This window comes from Lethenteron reissneri, chromosome 58 (assembly GCF_015708825.2).
Source record: "Lethenteron reissneri isolate LAM-NWPU_2019-01 chromosome 58, ASM1570882v1, whole genome shotgun sequence".
NCBI classification, from domain to species: Eukaryota; Metazoa; Chordata; class Hyperoartia; order Petromyzontiformes; family Petromyzontidae; genus Lethenteron; species Lethenteron reissneri.
Window position 1 is genome coordinate 8717183 of NC_083836.1, and position 14262 is coordinate 8731444.

Sequence of the window (14262 nt, forward strand, 5' to 3'; positions counted from 1 at the left end):
CCGGGTACTTCCCGCTTTCCATTATATATACGGACCAAATCCTATGTACACGGTTGGCTATGCATCGAGCGAAAGAAGCCTTACACATGCACACACATATGTACAAATCAAGCAATTGAAACCCCTAACGACCAAGCAAAATCTAAAATAATTAAACAAATTAATAAATGACACCAAAAGAAACAGCCTACAAACAAGAAAAAAGTGATGAAAACAAAGAAATGAGTCCAATAGGTCAACATTCCAGACCACAATCCCAATTTCCCAACTAAGCCAGGAAATCTTCACAGGAGGGGCGGTGGAGTGCGAAAATGTAACGAGGAATTTATATCAATTAGTCCAAAAAGATATTACCTTTTTTTCTCGCGTATGCCTGAATGAATAAAATTACCTTCAGTTCAGATTTTAATCATATGGAGTTGATTTGCGTTATGTGAAGTGGGAGGTAGAGAGCAGACGTAGAGAAGACGGAGATCCCGGGGAGGGGAGTAACCTGAAAATCGGAGGGGAACGATAGGCAGGGGCTAGCCCGTGAAGAAATTTGAAGTCTGCAATTGCGATCTTCAAGGTGATTCTTAACTGGATTGGTAGCCCGCACAGGGATCGTAAAATGGGTGTAAAATGATGACACTTCTGGGTATGAGTACTCTTGCAGCTGCATTATGAACATACTAAGCACATAGGATCAGAGACAAAGGAAGACCGAATAACAGAGAATTGTAGAAATCTAGCCTAGAAATTACTATTTCATTAATTGCTACTGCAGCTGTATGGGGGAGACAGTTGTGGATACGATAAATATTGCGAAGATGAAAGTAAGCGGTCTTGCACATGGAGGAAATGTGAGTAGAAAAGGAAATATTGGAGTCAAGAATGAAACCCAGATTTCGTGCCTGTTGACAAATATGGCGATGGACAGTAGGTTGATGATGTGAGGTGATTGATGTTTTTTTTTTATCAATAAAGTGAACTTCAGTTTTAGAGTTATTAAAATATGAAAATTAGCTGCGAGCCAGTCAAAAACTGCAGTAAAAAACGAAGATTAGGTGGGAAGTGGAATTAAATCAGATTGATTGAAACTACATATCTATTGTGTTAACCAAGGTATACCCTAAACTGTGCTTTGTGTTAAGCATCATTCAACCACGATCTGATACATTCACTTTGATTGTTGGACAGAAATGCACCTTTCTCAATATCTTGTTGAATTGCGTATTAATCGCGAGCCTCAGCTTAAGGGTGCGTAGGCAATAAACGAGTACGTTCGCAATCGGGCTGAGCAAGAAGACTAACTGAGCGGCGCATCTGAAGTTGACGCCCTCGCTGTTCGCATCCTTCACAATGCGCGACAAAAGGATGTCTAAAAATACTGACGTGAAAAACACAGCGAGTGCCATGAAATGCGTGCCGAATGTGTGCAGAGCTTTGCTCCTGAACGCAGAGCTCGAATTCTTGCACTCAATAAAAATCCGAACGTAGGTGTATGCAACCCCACAGAGAGGAAATACACCCAACGTTGCAACCATTGACGATCCGACAACATCCATTTTTTTCGTGTCACCGACAGCCAACTTTAATAATCCCGTATTATCACAAACTATGCCCTGGATTTGCCTGTTTTTGTCGCTTAATTGCATTGAGAATTGAAGGATGACTAGAATGCTGACTGCAACCGCTGCCATCAGCCACGACAATAATGCCATGAAAATTGATCTTTTTGCAGTAACCTTGGTGTGGTAGTGCAATGGGTAGCAGATGGCCAGGTAGCGATCAACAGACATAATAGCCAATGTAAAAACCTCATTCATGGCAGATATGTGAAGTGTGAACATCTGTGCGACACATGACACATACAGGATCTCTCTGTCGCCTGTCAGGAGAACGTGCAGCTGCTTAGGCAAGCCACCGGTGCTGATAATGACGTCGCCAATTGCGAGATTGCACAGAAAAATTAGCATGGGCTTGTGTAAGTCTGTGGATATTACCACCGTCACGAGCACAATCAGATTGGTTGCAGTTATAGTTAGGTACATAGCAAGACACAGGCTGAATATCAGCACCTGTATAGAATACGGCGCTTCAAATGTGGCGAGATGGAGCACGGAGCTTCTGTTGTCCATAATTTCGTTCCTTGGACTCCTGCGTCTATAGCCTGAGACCTTCTCAAGCAGTCCCTGTTGAAGTCACAAAACATTTTTCCATAAAAAAACATCATGGGACCTCCTTTGCCAGTACCAAAATATGAGAATAGGTTTTCCCCCTTCTTATCTGCCAACAAAACAGGTGTTAAATTGTTAAAACACCAAAGTGAAACCTTTTATATTGTGTTACTGGCAATGGAGGTCCCATGATGTAGATGCTCAACCCGATTTTTCATGAATATGATGGTGCGTTGTTTTTGTGCTGTACGCCTTTTGGCGTCCTCTGGTCTAGCACTGTTTGAGACTAGGCTAAAAAAAATTCTGTCTCTGTTGTGGACCAAACCTAAGAATATGTGGACCAATCAGTTTCAAAGACAATGCTTATATTATCAGAGTATGTTTTTTGCTTGCATTTTCACCACAAGTATTGTGGTTAATGCAGACATGATTCCTTATAATAGGTTTCAATTTGGTGTTTAACAACTTAACACCTGTTTTGTTGCCAGATCAAAGGGGAAAGCCCTATTCTCAAATAAAATCAGTTTCTGAAAATGCAAACAAATGCTCACTAATAATATGAACAATGACTGATGAATAATGGCTCAAAAATAGAACAGAACTCACCGTGTTTTCGTTGCTTGAACTGAGGGCAGATCAGTGATGCTCGCGGAATCTGCTGATTTATATGCGTTTTGGGGACCACGTGACCCTGAGCCTTCAGGCGCGATGGGAGGTTCCGCGCATGGCTGGTGCGTGCTGCAGCGCCCTGCGGATTTACCCATTGCCCTGAGGAGTCTTTTGAGTCAAGATTAGCTCATAATGTGATTTCTACACCTCGAGTTGGGGGGTGACTGCATTAGAAGCAATTGGGTCATGTTTCCAGTTTTTTATGACGTCCATTTTTCAAATGCTTCAACCTAATCTTTGGAAAATATATTACTACATTAGAAGCAACTGGGTAATGTTTCCATTTATTTTTTACAATCACTACATACATTTAAAAATGCTTCAACCTAATTTTTTTATGAAAATATTTTTAAAATTCATCGTGTTTGTATATGGCACAAATATAAAAATGCTGTATATAATGTCATGGAATTAGTTAATTTTCTTAGATAGTATGTTAATGCATGTATAACTTAGAATGTATTATGTATGATGGCTTTATATATAGAGTGCATTCATAGGTATTTTTTTACTGTGGGCACCAAGTATTCAAGCCTCCATAACAGAATAAAATGAGATGTCACTTAGAATTCCATCATCCATTACTATTGCCCTTGGGTATCAATTTGAGATCTGTATTCTAATTAGTCCATATGCCTTCCTATTGGGGATGTCATTGCTCAACGGGCTCATTAATGAACCCATTACCTGCTGGAATGTCAATTATGACTTTCCGGGCTGTACCTGTGGGAATCCACGTGACCTATTTTCACGAGCCTAGCTCATAACTCTCTGCTCTCTCCTGAAAGTGTAGCTAGACTTACAGCTCATTGGTTTATGGGCTGTAATTAACCTCAACAGTTGAAGACGTTTTAATAGTGTACTTAACTACATATCTATTATGTTAAGTCAGCTTGGTCTTTTCAATGTGTAGGGGATCTGAGAGCCATTCTCACGCACACGCACCACGCAAACACGATTTCACCCGGACCAAGGCGTGCCAGACGGGAGTGTGTATTGGAGATGCGTTAAAGGGTAAAATGCGCGGGACAGGGGTCAGGGGTCAAAGGGCAGTGACGGGGATGTGTATTGGAGACAGAGATGTATATTGGAGATGGTTTAAAGGGCGCTGTGGGACGGGTGTTCGGGGTTGGTTGTGGAACGAGTGTAGCTGTGCGTTGGTGAATTAAAGATGTGCTTCAAACCATTTTCGACTCCTCTTCATCTGGTGGCAGCGGTGGAATGTCTCGCCTCACCCGAAGCAAGAACCCAAGGGGGGAGACACAGCAAGAAGACGCTCTGAGTGCCCAAGACGAGAACTGCTCCGAAACGGAATGGACAAGTCGGGATTCGTCTTTCGTCTAATCGACGGGATCCGTCGCAGCTGCTCGTCCCGTGTGGCCACCTTCCTCGACCAACCCGGCGGTGCAGACAGCGCTGTCGCCGCCGCAGATCATTTCTCGAGGGATTGGAGGAAGGATCTGCTTCTGGAGGCAGTCACCGCGCTACTTAGCGAGCTGGGTCCTGAGTTCGAACGAGCGGGGGGAACCTCAGTCGCAAGACCTCAGGGAGGAACTGGGGGTGTCGGTCAGCCTTCCCGACCAGGCACTCCACAGCATCTCTCCGGGGATGGAGCAGCATCAACGATGCTGCCGACCGTGCATCCCGCGCGTGACCTGGGAGAACACTCAAGTCGATCCTCCCGAGATCCTCCGACAGCAGCGGCAACCGCGAGTGAGATTCAACCACATCAGGATGGAGCCACCAGCTGGGCGCAATACAGAAGTTCGCGTCCAGATCGAGAGAAGGGCGCGCTTTCGTCCGCCGCTTTGAGACGGCCGCCCGGGCAATGAGGTGGATGGAGGAGCAAGCCCTGACGATACTGCCCACCATGTTGGACGACCTCGCGCTGGTGGTGTTCGACCGGATTCCGGCTGAAAAACGAGGAACCCTGCAGGGTGTCTACAAGGAGATGGCTGATGTGTTCGATCCTCCATCCGGAGTGTCCCAGATATTTCAAGACCGCCAGCGTGAAGCATCCGAATCCTTCCTGGTCTTCAGGACGGAACTGTTGGCGATGGCAGAAGCTACATTCCCACGGCTCAATGAGCCGGCCCTGGACTCGCTGGTGGTGGAGTGGCTCCTTGCCATGGCACGGAAGGTGGGAGTGATGCTGTCAGTGGTTGAGGAGGAAGTCCGCACCTCGCTATGGGTCGCACACCATCTCTGTGCTTATGAGGAGATGGCGGGACCCGCGCGAGCTGTGGCATACGTCGCGTCTGATCGCGGTGACGTCGAGGAGCGGCCACGGCCTCCAACTCGACACAAGCTGCCGGCGGAGGAGGATGAGGGAGAGACAGGGGGGGGGCCCTGCGACAGTCCCCGAGGATCCCGCGGGAAGCAGAGCGCCGACCCCGGCGATGGGCACCTTGCGAGGCAGGAGATCATCCTCGGGTCAACGACAAAATTATCTGCCACCACTGTGGCCAGGAGGGACACATCGCCTGCGGATGCCACAGCAGGACGAGTGCATCGGCGAGGACCAGCCGGGATCGTCAGCCTCGGTCCGCGGCCATTCCGACTCAGGCGAGTGCTGACAACTCGAACAACCGGCCAGAACCATACAAGCCATGTTCACCCCATCACGCATCTCATCACTCGGGGGCGCAGGTTAAGATTCCCGCTGATGGTCCAGGCCCATGGTAAATGCATGTCGTAAATGCATTGGGGGTCGCGACAGATCCCGACAAAATGGCGTGCATCCGTCATTGGCCAACACTCACGTCCGTGCCTGAAGTCCGCAGATTCGTAGGGTTTGTTTCTTGTTACCGCCGTTTTGTCGAGAACTTTGCAACCATCGCTAAGCTCTTGCATGCGCTCATGGCAAAGGGACAGTTGTTTCATTGGGGTCAGCCAGAGACCGATGCATTCTTGACACTGCGCCAGTGGTTGACAGAAGCGCCACCCCTGGCATACCCCGATTTTTCGATTCCCTTCTTGCTGGACACAGATGCGAGCGACGTGGGCATCGGGGCCGTTTTCTCCCAGATTCAAGAGGGGAGAGATATTGTCATTGCCTACTGAAGTCACTCACATCTTGTCGCAGGCCAAGCAGCGATATTGCGTCATGCGCCGCGAGCTGCTTGCCGTCGTCCACTTTGTGCAGCAGTTTCGGCCCTACTCATACTGCCGCGAATTCACTGTTCGGACGGATCATGCGGCATTGCAGTACTCGCTCCGCATTGACCAAGTCAGGCATACGAAAGCCGATGCTTTGTCCAGACTCGCAGCCCCCGAGAAGTGCACTTGCGGCGACGGATCTGCACACTGTAGACCGCCGGCCACGGTTCAACCCAAGATCGTGGCGCCAGTTTCCGCCGGGGACACTGACCGGCCAGGGCCGACGGTATCGCTGGATAGCGACTTGGGGCTCAAAATGCGGGAATCTGCAGCAGGCAGACGCGTCTTTGGCACCATTTCGCCGGCTTGCAGAGACGGCACGCTCTGACGATCTCGCCACGTCAGGGAAGTTTTTTCCTCATGTGGGAGGGGTTATTGATGTGCTGGGATGCGATGGTGAATCGTAAAGTTCTGGTGGTGCCCTCTTCCCTGTGGGGTCAGCTATGCTTCGATGTTCATGTCCGACAGTTGCTCCATATAGGTAGTCGTAAGACCGAGTCTGTGCTATGCCTATGCTATTTTTGGCCGGGCATGTCTGCCGATATCCACTGTCGGGTATCGGTGTGTGTGGACTGTGCGTGCAGGAAGCCCCTGCCGGTCGTGCAAACCACTCCCCTACAGTCAATTAAAGTTTCCCAGGTAAATGAGCTCGTAGGCCTCAATATCTTGGGCCCCTTCCCCGCCACCCCTCGAGGGTGTAGATACCTACTGGTGGGGATGGAATACTTAACACGATGGCCCTTTGCCTGCCCGTTGCCCGATCAGACGGCGGCATCCATAACAGATGCCTTTGAAAATGGCTATGTCGCTGACAAGGGGGCTCCAGAGCGGCTGCTGACGGACCAGGGCAGGAACTTTTCATCCAAACTGTTGCAGAAGGTGTGTAACATGCTGGGTGTCAAAAAGGTGCAGACGTCCCCTTACCACCCACAAACGGACGGGATGGTGGAACGATTTAACCGCACCATCTCGGGGATGCTGTGTCACTTGGTCAATGACCAGAAAACGGACTGGGATTTACACATCCCTGGATTTTTGACGGCCTATCGCTCGGCTCCAAATGCATCAACAGGATATTCACTATTTTTCTTGATGTATGTGTAATGGCGTGAATACTGCAGGAGACGAGTTGACGGAGGCAGCACGTATTTATTTATAACACCCTACAGAACAGTCATCTATACAGCCTAGGAACACAGCCTATGTTGGGGCCGCTGGTCCCCGAAGTCCCTCCCTGCTCCCTGCCTATGGCAGGGGCTCCGCCGTTCGCCGACCCCTCGCTACTCTGAGAGCAGCTGCTGCCGTCGCTGGGCTCATCGCCCGACGGCTCCCCTCCCTGGTCCGTCCCCCCGCGAGCTCGTGTGAGAGGCATAGCTCGCCGCACGCTCTCGTTCACCTGCGAACGCTGTGTTGTCTCTCCACAAATCACGCGCTATTAAACGGGGGTCAGGGGTCGGAGGGCGAATGACGCTGCCCTCACACTGCGCGAGTCCCTGCGGCGATAGACGGAGCGGGGACCTGCGGACGCACCGACCCCTTCCCCCACACTACGAGCGCACACACCTGCACACACGCGACACCCACTCGTGCGCCGCTCTACGCAGCATTCCTACGTGACGAGCCGCCGTGTGCACAGCACCACACGCGTTCCCACTTCTCAGCGAGATCACACGGAGACACGGTCAGCTATCAAGGATTTATTGTTGGCTACCTGGGAATTGATGTTAAATCAGTATTAATCGACGAGGCTGGCCTATCCTACTACCCCTGGACCTATTCCCTATTTATCGGCTTACAATACCCTTTCACCTTGCTACTCACGGTTCAAAGTATTCGGCGTCCTGTGGCTTTTCCTCGATGCTCGTCTGGACACATCACGCAGACGTCTGGAGGGCAGAGCTGGGAGCCGACTTGAATGCGGGCCTCTTGAAGCGAAGTGAGATCGATCTATCTTGCTACGATCCCTTTTATCCTCTCTCCCAGACTCCCCGAACACTCTTCGCTCATGCGCGGCGCATATGCTAATCAATGTGCGGCGTGTGCGGCGTTAATTCTAATTAATCCCTTTCTCATGCATGGCGCCGTGCTCCTGTTGAGCATTATGCAGCGGCGTCCATCACAAAGTGGGAATCTGTGTACGGGGCTCCCCGCGTGCCTCCGCTCTCCCGATTATTCATACTTTCAGCTCCATCACAACTCCCCTAACAATGGTGCCTGCGCGCTCAAGCATAATTATCCCAGTCAGCAGCGACTACGCGCAAGAGCCCCTGCGGTCATGCTAATCACGCCGTCCCTCCCCTGCCTGTGCGGGGCGCCTTGGTTATGCAACTCAGATGCGCTGCGTGTTTTCTAATTAGGCTCCTCCATCATAATGCTTATGCCCTGCTTCTTGCCCCGTCGATACTTGCGTGTGTGTGGGGTGTGTGTGGTGCGTTTCAACCGTGGTGGCCAAATGCCCTTCGCCGCGACCATACCATCTTAAGGCCGGTCGCAGCGCCGTGGTGCAAAGTAGCGTCGGGGGAGGTCGTCCAATTCCCTGGTCACCGGAAACCGTGAAAGTTAATCCCGATAAGGGCTTCTCGGATAAAAACCGGTCGGTCAGGTGACCTCCCCTCGGAGCTCTATGGGGGGTGGGGGGGGATGCGTGCGGGTGTGTTCATGTGAGGTGAGGGGGACGCGGGGTGGGCTCCGTCGCTTGGTGGTGGCGAGGTCGTAGATGGGGCGCCTGCTGAACGGCTTCGTGGCGGCGGCATCACACCTACGGCTATGCGTGCCTGACACCGGCCACGCTCTCAGGTCCTTCGGCTATTTACTTACTAGAGGAGGCTCTCTGACCCGACCTAGCCAGGGTACGGGTCCCAACCACTGGCCCATCAACCCGGCCCTGACAAGGACGTCAGGCCGTGAGTACCCAGGGTCTCACCACTGAGCCACACAGAGTCCTGGCCCTGATAAGGGCAGCGGGGTTAGGGGTCCCAGGGTCCTATCTAGCTTGCTCCGTCTTCATTCTTCACTGGCTTCAACGACCCCCCGAGCGCTCATGCGCCATCGCCCTATATAGCCCTCTGCTCCCCGATGGGCGGGGCTAGTGCGGACGTCGGTGTAGCCACCCATGTGCGGACTGTGATGTAGACACCGGCTACGCGATGGCTCACTACATCCCGGTACGAACCACCTCTACATATGGACGCGAGCTGAGCCCTCCAATTGAGGCACAGTTGCGCCCTGTCCGATCGCTGGTGGAAGATTGGCCAGTCACGTTCCGCCACTCGCTCAAGTATTTGTGCGAGGCTCGCGAGGCTACCTCGGCAGCATCCGCGTCGGTGCAAGCTGCACCGGACCTGGCAGGGCTCAGTCCCTCTGTTGATGGGATTGAGCACCAGTGTTAATCATATTCCAGCCCCAATTGAGCATTTTAAACATTTAAATTAATTCTAATATCGAAGTTTTGTGAATATCCTTAATACCACCACCAATAACTCAATAAACAGTCAATTAACATAACCCAGTTCCTGTCAGTCGATTAACATTAAAGTTATATTAACTTAAGTTATATTTGATATTTAATCAGAGTTCATGTAATCCCACCAGCATGCAGTTCACTCCAAATCTGAACTGGTTGTGTGCCCCGTAATCAGAATTGTCTACACACTGCTAGACGTGTTCTGCTGTGCACCTACAGTGAGGGAAAATAATTATTTGATCCCCTGCTGATTTTGTACGTTTTCCCACTGACAAAGATGTGATCAGTCTATAATTTTAATGGTAGGTTTATTTAAACAGTGAGAGACAGAATAACAACAAAAAATCTATAAAAACGCATGTCAAAAATGTTATAAATTGATTTGCATTTTAATGAGGGAAATAAGTATTTGACCCCCTCTCAATCAGAAAGATTTCTGGCTCCCAGGTGTCTTTTTACAGGTAACGAGCTGAGATTAGGAGCACACTCTTAAAGGGAGTGCTCCTAATCTCAGCTTGTTACCTGTATAAAAGACACCTGTTCACAGAAGAAATCAATCAATCAGATTCCAAATTCTCCACCATGGCCAAGACCAAAGAGCTCTCCAAGGATATCAGGGACAAGATTGTATACCTGCACAAGGCTGGAATGGGCTACAAGACCATAGCCAAGCAGCTTGGTGAGAAGGTGACAACAGTTGGTGCGATTATTCGCAAATGGAAGAAACACCAAAGAACTGTCAATCTCCTTCGGCCTGGGGCTCTACACAAGATCTCACCTCGTGGGGTTGCAATGATCATGAGAACGGTGAGGAATCAGCCCAGAACTACATAGAAGGATCTTGTCAATGATCTCAAGGCAGCTCGGACCATAGTCACCGAGGAAACAGTTGGTAACACACTACGCTGTGAAGGACTGAAATCCTGCAGCGCCCGCAAGTTCCCCCTGCTCAAGAAAGCACATATACATGCCCGTCTGAAGTTTGCCAATGAAAATTTGAATGATTCAGAGGACAACTGGGTGAAAGTGTTGTGGTCAGATGAGACCAAAATGAAGCTCTTTGCATCAACTCAACTCGCCGTGTTTGGAGGAGGAGGAATGCTGCCTATGACCCCAAGAACACCATCCCCACCGTCAAACATGGAGGTGGAAACATTATGCTTTGGGGGTATTTTTCTGCTAAGGGGAAAGGACAACTTCACCGCATCAAAGGGACAATGGACGGGGCCATGTACCGTCAAATCTTGGGTAAGAACCTCCTTCCCTCAGCCAGGGTATTGAAAATGGGTCGTGGATGGGTATTCCAGCATGACAATGACCCAAAGCACACGGCAAAGGCAACAAAGGGGTGGCTCAAGAAGAAGCACATTAAGGTCCTGGAGTGGCCTAGCCAGTCTCCAGACCTTAATCCCATAGAACATCTGTGGAGGGAGCTGAAGGTTCGAGTTGCCAAACGTCAGCATCGAAACCTTAATGACTTGGAGAAGATCTGCAAAGAGGAGTGGGACAAAATCCCTCCTGAGATGTGTGCAAACCTGGTGGCCAACTATAAGAAACGTCTGACCTCTGTGATTGCCAACAAGGGTTTTGCCACCAAGTACTAAGTCATGTTTTGCAGAGGGTTAAATACTTATTTCCCTCATTAAAATACAAATCAATTTATAACATTTTTGACATGCGTTTTTCTGGATTTCGTTGTTGTTATTCTGTCTCTCACTGTTCAAATAACCTATCATTAAAATTATAGACTGATCATTTATTTGTCAGTGGGGAAACGTACAAAATCAGCAGGGGATCAAATGCTTTTTTCCCTCACTGTACGGCTTGAGGCCCTTTCTCTGATCATCATTGTCTACACTTATAATGAGAAAAAACTACACCTCGCTCTGCGTAGCAATTATAGCAACACGTCGCAGAGTGCACATTTATACGTGTGTAGTGTTGTAAAGGGACGGACTTGTAAACTTCTTTATGGCACACACTGTTGATTGTCTTAATACACAGTCCCTATCGCACAAAGGGGTATAAGGTCTCCTCACCTGTTACCCTGGGAAGGTACAGCCTCCTGACCCTGCACAGCTCACACTCACTCTTTGCTCCTATTCTACGAAGGTACAGCCTTCGGACTTGCTGTCTATCTAATCTTCCCGCTAGCCTAGCGTCCTCCGGCTGGGACCTAGGGGAAGCACACTGACCCGCCGCTGGCCCGGCGGGTCCCCGACCTCTGGTCGCTCAAGACCTTCGCCCTCACAAGGGCGGGAAGGCTGGGAGCCAGGGTCCTATCCAGGACCTATCTCCCCTAACCACTGGTTACACTGAGCCCCAGCTCTGACAAGGGCTGGCAGGCTTGGTCCAGGGTCCTAGCTGTCTTCAGCCGGCTTGGGTCTTCGTGTAGCAGAACTCACGAAGAGCTCTCAGCGCTCCAGCGTTGATACCTGTTTGTGGCTGGGTTGACCAATCCCTCCCATCCGATTGGTCCTTCCCAATCTGGCGTTTGGATCCTACCTCACCCCATTTGACCCTAACCATTAGATTTAGCGGGAAAACCTTGTTTACTAACTGCTCTCTCACAGCTTGCCAACAGCGAGTAGTTATCACCACTACACGTGCAATTCATTACAGGTTTAAGGGATCTGCGAGCCACCCTCACGCACACGCACGATGCAAACACGACATCTCCGCTCTCACAACACACACCAATCACACGCGTGGGAATGTGCGAGACGAGGGTCAGGGGTCAAAGGGCAGTGACGTCACCCGGACCAGGTGTGCTAGACACGGATGTGTATCGTGAGCGGAGATTGAGTGGTTAAAAGGCCTGTGGAACGAGTGTTGCTGTGCGTTGGTGAAATAAAGAAGTGCTTAAACCATTCTACGACTCCTCTTCACAGGGAAGCTATCACCGGCTACATGTGCATTACATTGCAATGAGAGAGGCTAAACAAATACATAGTGTGGGGGCTGCTGCACCCCGATTCCTCTCTGTGAGACGTAACTCTCGGCTGGCCCCTTGGCAACCTTGGTCATTCACACATCCTCCGCGTGCCTTTCCCTCAAACATTGGTAATAACTACCCGCACGCTACTGCTCAACCCCGTGCACACGATAAAAATAGCACGGCAGCTGGGGCTCGGAGGTCGGAGGGCAGTGGCGTTGCTCGCACACGCGCGGCCGCCATGGGCGGGTGATAGTGCTCGTTTAAAGGGCCCTGGGACAGGTGTTTACGGTGGGTGTGAGCCCTCACGCAGCACGAGAACGGAGCGTGCACCCGGCGGAAGCACCGACCACCCACGTTACGAGCGCACACACACAACACCACGCACTTTCAGTACCCCCCCGTGGGCACACACTAAACCAAAGCCGTATGAATAATCCCACGTGTACTCTTGCAGGTCTACCGTCGCTCCCCTTGGGCACACGCTAAGCAGTTAACGCAGTGCAAGCGTAATGATAACCTAATAGAGGGTCAGATCCGCGCGTTAACCCGTCGTTCACACCTATGCACACACACGCAGCACAGAGGGTAGGGGCCACAGGACGATACGCGCACTCGCGGAGTCCTGCGGGCGCGGCATTTCTTTCACCGGGTTGAGGTGCACCCAGCCACACACGTTAAAGCGAGCGCACACACACCGCAATTCACTTTCAACACACTCGTAGACTCCACACGAGGCTGTGATTAGTTATTAACGATGTATTATCGGCGCGACTGCGAGCCACTCTCACTGAATCAATCGGAATCGGCAAGGCAGGATTGAACTATCTCCCGATGGTCTGAACCTTAGTCTGTTAGGACTTAAACTCCTTTGGCTATTTAAGCTAAATGCCAACTCTCTCTCTCTCTTACTCACGGTTCAGCGCTCCGGTGTGCCCGTCCTCACAGCACTTCGACTCGTCACATGGACGTTTGAATAGCTGGACTGAAGAGACGACCGCCCCGATGGCTGACTCCAGTATCAAGAGACCTTTTTCCCTTTCTCCGACCCCTTTTATTGTTACTACATCAAAGGTAACCTGGCGCCGACGCACTGGCCAATCGACTCGCTGGGATTTCCAAACCGCATTTCGTTGCTATTTTAAGCTATGTCCATGCACCGGTTGGCTGCCGAGTGCCCGGCCAATCAGAGGGGTGACCCCGCTTTCCCGCCGTTCGTGGCTCCGCCCCCCTACCTGCCTGCCGATCCGTGTGTGGGGTGTGTGTGTTAACCGCGGTGGCTGGGAAGCCCCGCCGTGACCATGTAATCTCAACCCAAGTCACAGTGCCGTGGTGCGAGTTAGCATCAGGGGAGATCGCCCAAATCCCTGGCTGTAGGAATCCGTGAAGATTATCCCTATGAGAGGGCTTCTGGGTGAAAACCTATCGGCCAGGTGACCTCCCCTCGGAGCTCTATGTGGGGGGGAAATGTGTGAGGGTGTGTTTATGTGGGGGGTGGTGAGGGGGAAGCAGCGTCGGCCCTGTCGCTTGGTGGTGGCGAGATCGTAGACGGGGCACCCGCAGAGAGGCTTCGCGGCGGTGGCATCACAATAGAGAATAAAACATGAAAAATATATATTTTGTAACGAGTTTTGGAAGAATAATATATACCGACGGTGGTGCTAGACGTGCCTCTTAAATTGTCTCTTGTCCAAACTTGACTTGCCAAGATTGAGGATTGGGATGAGATACGGACAGCCGGTCCCAGGGTCTCAAGGGGCTGTCGTCTCTGCCCGTGCTGTGTCTGGCCATCTTCGCCATCCCCACGCTCGCTTCATGAGGACAATGTCTGGGTGCATCCTCTGGGTCCAACACTTTTTTTATCGTTAACCTCGTTT

At 50.7% G+C, this 14262-nt stretch overlaps 1 pseudogene; it reads right to left on the reverse strand.

Annotated features, from left to right (window-relative positions):
• Nucleotides 1-574: 574 nt before the first annotated feature.
• On the reverse strand, nucleotides 575-2923 carry LOC133357562 (olfactory receptor-like protein OLF4; annotated as a pseudogene).
• Nucleotides 2924-14262: the final 11339 nt, after the last annotated feature.